This window comes from Carex rostrata, chromosome 31 (genome assembly GCF_964058835.1).
Source record: "Carex rostrata chromosome 31, lpCarRost1.2, whole genome shotgun sequence".
Taxonomy (NCBI): Eukaryota; Viridiplantae; Streptophyta; class Magnoliopsida; order Poales; family Cyperaceae; genus Carex; species Carex rostrata.
The window spans coordinates 910,076-919,405 of NC_135948.1; positions in this window are offsets into that span (position 1 = coordinate 910,076).

Sequence of the window (9,330 nt, forward strand, 5' to 3'; positions counted from 1 at the left end):
ATGAGATAGAGACGAGAGAGAATTGAGATTCATTCTACAGTGATTTGGCTTATATTGCACATCTGCCATTCATTTATCACGATTCACGATGCCAATCCGACTTAATGTAATTTTATAAATTGACCCTGTATTGAATTAATTAATTAAATTGATCATTTATTAATCTGTATATAGTTTATGGACTAAAAACACCATTCTCCTCTATATTACTCACGTATTATATATTTTTCATAGTCTAATGTATGTTTTGTGCTTCAGAGTCTTGACTTCTTTTTTTTTTTTTTTTTTTCATAAGGCGCTTCTATTTGTTAAAGGAGAGATATAACTTGACAATTATTACCTTAAATAATTTTCTCAAAAACAAAAAGATTGGATAATTTAGATAATTTTTTTTAAAGGAGAGATATAACTTGACTTTTTTCATACCCTGGCGCTTTTATGTTATTAGACACATAGATAACGTAAAAAATAAATTTCATATAATTTGAGTATTGTTTGGTGATTCATCAAGAACAATTAATTTTATATTCATGAAACTTCAAGCCATTTGATGTACGGCGAAACAAATCAAACCTCATCATTTACTATATGCACATTGTATGGATCATGTGTCCAGTGGCGTAGCCAGGATTTGAGTCAGGGGTAGGCAAAAAACGGGTTCGGATTTTTTTTAAAGAAGGGTTGGGTTCAAATCGTCTCCATAACTCCCTTTCCGCCTTTGTCCGAGCCGCATCTAAAAATCAGAATTGTAATGGGGTGAATAGGTAGGAATCAGACGAATTAGATCGGAAACACAGATCTTTTTAGCATAAGCTTGTTTTGTAATAAAAATTTTGAAAATTGAAAAAAAAGGATAAATATATCAAAAAATTATATTTCATATTCATGTATAGTTTTGTTATTAGCTAAAGTAATGATTAGTTTTTAATTTTCAGAATCCATATTAAAAAAATAACTAAAACTAAGTGAAATAGAAAAATTGCTTCACAGATAATAAAAATTAAAAATATACCGTTGAACCCTAAAATATATATATATTGAAGAAAAAAAACAGTAGAAATTATGGAAAAACAGTAAAGCAAATGTAAAAATTGCAATAAATTGTCAAAATGGATGAGTCCAATTAGAGGCAAAATGGAGGGGAGATGAAAAGTTGGATGTAGCTGTCATCCAAATTTACAAGTTAGATCCGCCAATATCTCTCATATTTTGTTATTTGGACCCAAATCCAAAAACCCATGTACAATATTCTTCAATAGTGCACAACACCAAGTCTAAATGGACAAAGAAGAGCTTTCTTCTCCATCCGACTCAATCAAAAATTTGAAAGAACAAAAAAAACCTCACCTCCAACAAAGGAAGAAAGAAAATGACGGACAGAGAGAAAGAAAGACTGAAATTAGCTGCAGGTTCGAACTCCAGGGGTAGGCAAATTAAATTTCAGGGGTAGGCAAGATTCATTATAGAACTATGTTCAAATTTTTTTTTTTTCCCAGGGGTAGGCAAATGCCTACCCCTGTTCTACACTACCTCCGCCTCTGCATGTGTCTATAATGTCGGGTTTAAAATTAAAATATTTTTGAGAATTATGAGAAGATAGATAAAATTATAAATGGTTGTCATTTGTCAAGTGATCCTCATCTTAAATCATTTTTAGAAGTTTAATGAATTAAATCTGAAACTCAATAAAATTTAAAGTAGTTAAATGCGATTTTTTTTTTCTCAAGGTCCAATTGTCCATTTAAAAAGATTATATGACATTCGATTTTCATTTTAATGTGAATTAAGTGCGTATGAAACAATAACTTACACATAACAACAAAATCAATCCACATCTGATAATTTATTTCCTATTTAAATTTAATTTTAATTTTAAGCTTTCACAATATAAAAATGTGTTGGAGATATTTTAAACTTTCCTTTTGTTTACGATATTGGACTTGTCCCAACTCATTTTTGTTGTTGTCAAATTTAGAAGAACGAGACCATTAACTCAAATATAGCCGAAATTTTTATTAATACCCAAAAAAACTACAAAATTACGCAATCTATCTATTTTCTGATGGAATTTTGAAAATTGCCCCTTCGGATCCAGGAAAATGGCCCGGTTACTGAATAACTGGAAAGGAGCCCTTTGTCTAGTTATTTAGTAATCGTACTTGCAATTTTTTTTTATAAAATTCGAAAAGCAGCAAAATCTCAGACAGTGACAGCGAAATCTCAGGAAACAATTTTTTTTTTAAACTTCTAGGAGCTATCTATATGTCTTATTTATAAAACCAATTCATACTTTGCGAGTCCACGCTTGGAGAGAATACATACTTTTTCACAATGAAAGTGGGTCAAACGAGGAGTTGGATGTGATCCACACTTGCGTTGGAGAGAATCCACACTTTTTTCACAATTAAAGTGGGTCAAATGAGGCAGATCTTAAGCAGTGAATCCACACTTAGAGAGAATCCACACTTTTTTTATATGATCCGATGAATTATAAAAGGATCTTAAGCATTAATTTCATATCCAACCGTGCAGATCTTAAGTAGTGATCCAATGAATTCTTTTGAATTGGTGAGAATCCACACTTGGTTAGTGTGGTACCCATTTAGCCTTTGCGAGTCCGGTTACTAAATAACCGGACAAAGGGCTCCTTTCCGATTATTTAGTAACCGGATAATTTTCCTAGATCTGAGGACTAAACAACCGGAAAAGAGACCTTTGTCCGGTTATTTAGTAACCGGAAGGGGCAATTTTCAAAATTCCATCAAAAAATGAGTATTATTGCGTAATTTTGTAGTTTTTTGGGTATTAATAAAAATTTCGACAAATATAGCGAGGCAAACAGATATGCCGAAATTTTTATTAATACCAAAAGAAACTACAAAATTATGCAATCTACCCATTTTCTGATGGGATTTCGAAAATTGCCCCTTTCGGTTATTAAATAACTGGACAAAGGTCTCTTTTCCGATTGTTTAGTCCCTGGATCCAGGAAAATGGTCCGGTTACTAAATAATCGGAAAGGAGCCCTTTGTCTGGTTATTTAGTAACCGGCTCGCAAAGGCTGAATTGGTACCACACTAACCAAGTGTGGATTTTCTCTAATGCAAAAGTATTAATTGGATCACTACTTAAGATCTGCCTCGTTGGATATGAAATTAATACTTATGATCCTTTTAGAATTCATTGGATCATATAAAAAAAGTGTGGATTCTCTCTAAGTGTGGATTCACTGCTTAAGAATTAAGATCTGCCTCGTTTGACCCACTTTACTGTTGGGTTTTGACTGTTCAAACCCATTGATTAATAGTGTTGGGGTTTTGACTGTTCAAACCCATTGATTAATCATGTTGGGGTTTTGACTGTTCAAACCCATTTATATGCTTAAGGTGTGGAAAGAGTAAAACAAAACTTTTACATCTACCTTAAGCTACGGATTAAACGAATCAAGAAGATCCGTTTAATCCTATTTACAGATCTACTCCATAATTGATTTTCTAAAACATTAAATCTATTTATCAATTAAATAGATTAATATAACATGTTTATACCTTGTTTTCAAATCACAGTTGGAATGTAGACCGAGCGAGTAGAGCCTCACCAGGGAAGGAATCGACTCGGAGTATCACACGTGTGATACCTCTATTGGTTATCCACCAGGACTAACCAGAAAGCGGTTTATTTCTTTTGCCAGAAATACTATAAACCGCGGTATTCTGTAAAAATACTATTCACCGAAAAATTCGTTTCAATCAGATTTGCTAATTAAACCAAATCTGAAATACCGCGAAAATTCGGTAAAACACTATTCCCCAATCGAAAAACCGTAAATAGAGAAAGAAAGAAATCAAATTAACGAAGTAATCAGATTAACACGTGAATTAGTGGTTTTTCTCTTTCACCTATGCCCCTCTATTTATAGGCAAATGAGGAGGTTCGCCAAAAGACCGAAATACCCCGTACTTGACAAAATTACATTTTTGCCCTTTTGGATGAGGCATCCAATTTGGATTTTGCTATTTCATATTGGTTGGATTTGTTTAATGGATTCTAAACCCATTAACCCAAAGGAATAGTAAATAGTAATTATCCAAATCAAATATGTATAATTGTCATGTACAATTATATTCGTTTACGGTTTTCGTTTGGTAATTTTTATACAACATGTCAAACACGTTTATAAACAAACCTGTGTTTCTGTTTGTCATTCTAAATGACGTACAATTAATTATAATTAATTATACCAAGTATAACTAATTATAACCATTAGTTTTTGCTTTGTCATTTTTAACATGGCAAATATAATTTAATTATAACACGTATAATTAATTATAACCATCTTAATATTGATCATAACCAATTTATAATCAATCACAATAAGATTCCCCGATTAACTCCTATATGGTGTGACCCAATAGGATCTGTGTTATGTTGGTAAATAGAATTAAAACTGTTTTAACTTCTATAATCATAGGAGGCATCTGGCAGTATACACTATGACCATCCAATTACACAGATGATGATGTACTGTACAATATCACGATCCAGTAAACAATTTACTTGTGTCTGTTCTTCTGTCTCATAGCTATCAGATCAGTTTCAAGGTAGATGTATGTCATCCTTGCTAACTGTATCTTTTCTTGATCTTGAGTAGATTATCAAATATAATTACTCTTGTAATTATACCGCATGCAGATAATCTAACTCTACCAAGGGGCCCAGTGATGCTATAGCTCGTATAGAGATACGAGGGACAAATAGTATTCTTGGCAGACTATCACTTCCTCAGCTAAGCTATACATATGGAAATGCTACCGTTATGACTGCTTTTTACGGATAGCGTTAGATAACACTCACACATACATATTTCTTAGTGGGAACGATAAATACCTCATACTGTAGAACTTGACATTGAATGAAAACATAAATGACACGAACACAATTCTATTTAATGTTTCATTCGTGGTCTGTTAAATACCATGTTCCTAGAACATGTATCCATGTGATTAAAATGACATCTCGTGTCAGGTGGTTTGTAAAACTTAACCATCTTTTAATCCACATGCTAACCTTATCGCGGTAATTAGTGTTCCTGCTAATTACCTTGGTCAGTGACTTTTAAGAGTATATATTATCTATATTATGGAGTTTCACAATTTCAGTCATGAACTCGAAATGATCCATAATTTCAATAATACTCAAGGCAACAAAATGATATATAAATAAACATTCAATTCATGAACAAAGCTTTATGATAATTTATCGTATTATTGACTTCTAGATTATTACAAACTAACATTTACGCCTTGTTTGGATGGAGAGTAGAGGAAGGGAGGGAATAGAAAAGAACAAAAACTTTCCATTGAATCGTGTTTGGTTGATAAAATTATGTCGGAGATGAAGGGTACAGGAGGCGAAAGATTTAACCTTGTATCATTATAATTAATAGAATCGGTTTTCCTCCCAAATTGGGGTGTAACGGATGGAAATAAATTTTGTTACAAATATTTTTAGAAAAAATAACATAAATGCCCAACCCTATATCTTACATGTATAATTCTCATACAAGATTTTTTTTCTCAAATTTACAACAGTCACCGAATTTCTCATTAACCTCATAAATTTTAATCAACCAAATAAGAAATAAGACAGAAATGAAAGTTAAATTTATTCTCTCATTAATCATCCAAACACGAAGAGGTTAAATATGTTAATCTTCCTTTCTATTCTATTCCATTCCCTTCTATTCTTTACCTCCCATTCCTTCCTCTACTCTCCATCCAAACAGGGTGTTAATTGTGAAAAAGTGTGGATTCTCTCCAATGCAAGTGTGGATCATATCCAACTCCTCGTTTGACCCACTTTAATTGTGAAAAAATATGTATTCTCTCCAAGTGTGGACTCGCAAAGGCTGACTTAAAAAGACTCTTCGTTTGACCTACGTTTTGGAGAGAAAAAGTTTTGGGGGGAGAGAGAATCCAAAAAAGTTGCATTAGTACTTCAAAGACTGAATTGGTTTTATAAATGAGACATATAGATAGCTCCTAGAAGTTAAAAAAAATTTCGTTGCCTGAGATTTCACTGCCACTGTCTGAGATTTCGCTGCTTTTCGAATTTTATAAAAAAAATTGCAAGTCCGGTTACTTAATAATCGGACAAAGGGCTCCTTTCCGGCTATTTAGTAACTGGATCATTTTTCTGGATCCGGGGACTAAATAATCGGAAATGAGATCTTTGTCTGGTTATTTAGTAACTGGAAGGGGCAATTTTCAAAATCCCATCAGAGAAAGGATAGATTGCGTAATTTTGTAGTTTTTTTTGGGTATTAATAAAAATTTCGGCAGATATGTCCTTAAATATTTGGTACTGTCCCACTTAATTGATAAACGTTCTCTTTGCTGTGGATTGCTAAATAATTGATTTTCACATGCTCATTAATTATTGTGTTACATCAGGTATCTTTATATTTCATAGCTAATCAATAGAAGGCCCACGGAGAATTTAATAGGCGATGTTTAATTAGGTAGATCATCAGATGCCATTTTTAATACCGTTATACATTTTTTTATTTTTTTTGACAAAAGTGGTAAAACCCACCAATTTTATTATGAACATAAAATCAGTTTTACAGTAAGGGGTCAGTACACACTACGTATCAGAGTTAACATAAAAAAGAAAATACAAAAGCATGCAATTGGGATGTACATATTTATCTAGTGCTCTCAATGGCACATTTTTATTTATTTATTCGATTCCTACTGTATTTGATAAAATAAATACAAATACGTTTTTTTTTTTCGTTTAGTATATTGAATATGGGTAATGACAAAATTTTTATCATTAACACCCTAAACCCTAAATCCTAAACATAACATGTAAGGATACATGTAAAACAATTTCTTATCTATTATTCTATATATATATATATATATATAGAGGTTGGCTAAGATCAAAGTGGTAGTTCCTGGGCTTTGGTGCTACCAAATAGTTTTTTAATTTTCAAAATTCAAAATATCGATCCGAACCGTTCAAGTTGATCTCTATATTAAAATGTGCTTGGAGACCAAATTTTACATTTTTCTGATTTTTTTTACTATTTATTAAGCCACTTTGAAAATCGCTGATCCAACGGTGGCTTCTGATTTTACTGTTTTGTTAAGCCACCGTTGGATCAGCAATTTTTAAAGTGGCTTAATAAATAGTAAAAAAATTCAGAAAAATGTAAAATTTGGTCTCCAAGCACATTTTAATATAGAGATCAACTTGAACGGTTCGGATCGACATTTTGAACTTTGAAAATTGAAAAACGAATTGGTAGCACCAAAGCTCAGGAACTACCACTTTGATCTTAGCCAACCTCTCTCTCTATATATATAGGAATATGCTAGCATGCTACGCGTAGCATAGAGGGCCTCCGTGCAACGGCTCAATATTCGACTTTTCAAAATCCTAACGGTCGATCCGAACTGTTCATCTTGTTCTCCATATTAATATGTATTTGGAGACCAAATTTTATATTTTTTGGAATTTTTTTACTATTATTTTAGATTTATTGAAAATCGTTGTTTTTTTATGGGCCAGATTTGCTGAAAACAGCGATTTTCAATAAATCTAAAAAAATAGTAAACAAATTCCAAAAAATGTAAAATTTGGTCTCCAAACACATATTAATATGGAGAACAAGATGAATGGTTCGGATCGACTGTTAGGATTTTGAAAAGTTCAATATTGAGCCGTTGCATGAAGGCCCTCTATGCTACGCGTAGCATGCTAGCAGATTCCTATATATATATATATATATATATATATACTAGTATCGTGCCCGTGCGTTGCAACGAGAACATATGAAGAGACATTTTTGTTTGACATTCATACAAAATTTAAAAAAATTATATTTAAATGAAAATAAAAGACACAAATGAAAAAAAAAAACGAAGATCCAAATAATAAATAATAATAATAATAAAAAGAAATAATAAAACGCCGGATTAAATATAACATGAACAAAAATTTTGAAGTATCATTGCCAGTGCAATCTTTTTTTTCGTAGTCCAATATTTTTGAAAATGAACAAATAAAATATTAAAAATATATTATAATTGCTCAAAGTTAAAACATATTTTTGTAAACACTCACGGAGCATCAATTTCCTCTTTTCGTTTCAGCATGACTTTTGTTGTACGCTGTGACGTACCTCTTGACAATGCGACATATAACTGGCCATGCGAAAAAACATTCTCGGGTAAATAGATGTCGACGTTAGGAATTGCTTGTCCTTGTGCTTTATTGATTGTCATGATAAAACTCAAATGAATAGGAAATTACTTTCGTGTAAATTTGAAAGGAAACATCTCATCATCAGATGGACACATTGGAATTCTCGGTAGAAAAATTATTTTCGCTAGCATATTGTTCAACAACAATCTCTACATCTATTGCATTAACTTGGTTCTCTTCAGTTCCTGGTTTAACAACGACAGCTGCATGATCATGTCCTTTGTAAATGTGTTTGAAAATATATTGAACAACTTGAATGCTCGAGCAAACTTTAACATTGATATGACAATTTTATTGAATAAGCAAATGTTGGTTATAAGGAACCACCCATCTATTATTCAAGGACAAACCACGAACTTTGACTTGTCGCCCATTGTTTCTTCTCCGATAGACAGGATAAAAGTCTTTGTCAGATATAGTTGGGGAAAAATAAATAATGTGAAAAACATATAAGCATATGCATCTTTAAATTGAATTGTATTTAAAATGAAAATTTATATTAGAACATGCCCTATAGTGCATTTTGAAATTACTATGCATTTTAAAAATATATAATGTTAATGAAAACAGTAACACAAATAAGCATAAAATTACAAGGTAGTAAAAATTAATTGAGATAAGGAATTAGATAGATGTGATGCCCTATACCGGATGGATGATGATACTAAAACAACAAAAGGTGTTATTAACACAACATAATCAAATATATTACGATATAGACATTTTTACCCTTCATTAAGTATTTCCATTAATTAAAAACGGATTCTCTCTATTACCACATAACTTTTTTCCTTAAAAGTTATATTTTATAAAGTAAGTTATTTTGTTCAAAATCTACATCTCTGTCATATATTATTATATGATTTATTTTCTTAGAAGTTAGATTAACATAATAAATATTCTATATTTATTTTCATTAATTGAATCTTTAAGTTTTTTTAAGAAAACTACAACAGTGAATGGTTGTATTATATTATTAAAGAATAATCATTTTAGTACCCGAGCTACAGTACCCACACAGTACTCGCGCTACAGTAATCGTGCTACAGTACCCGC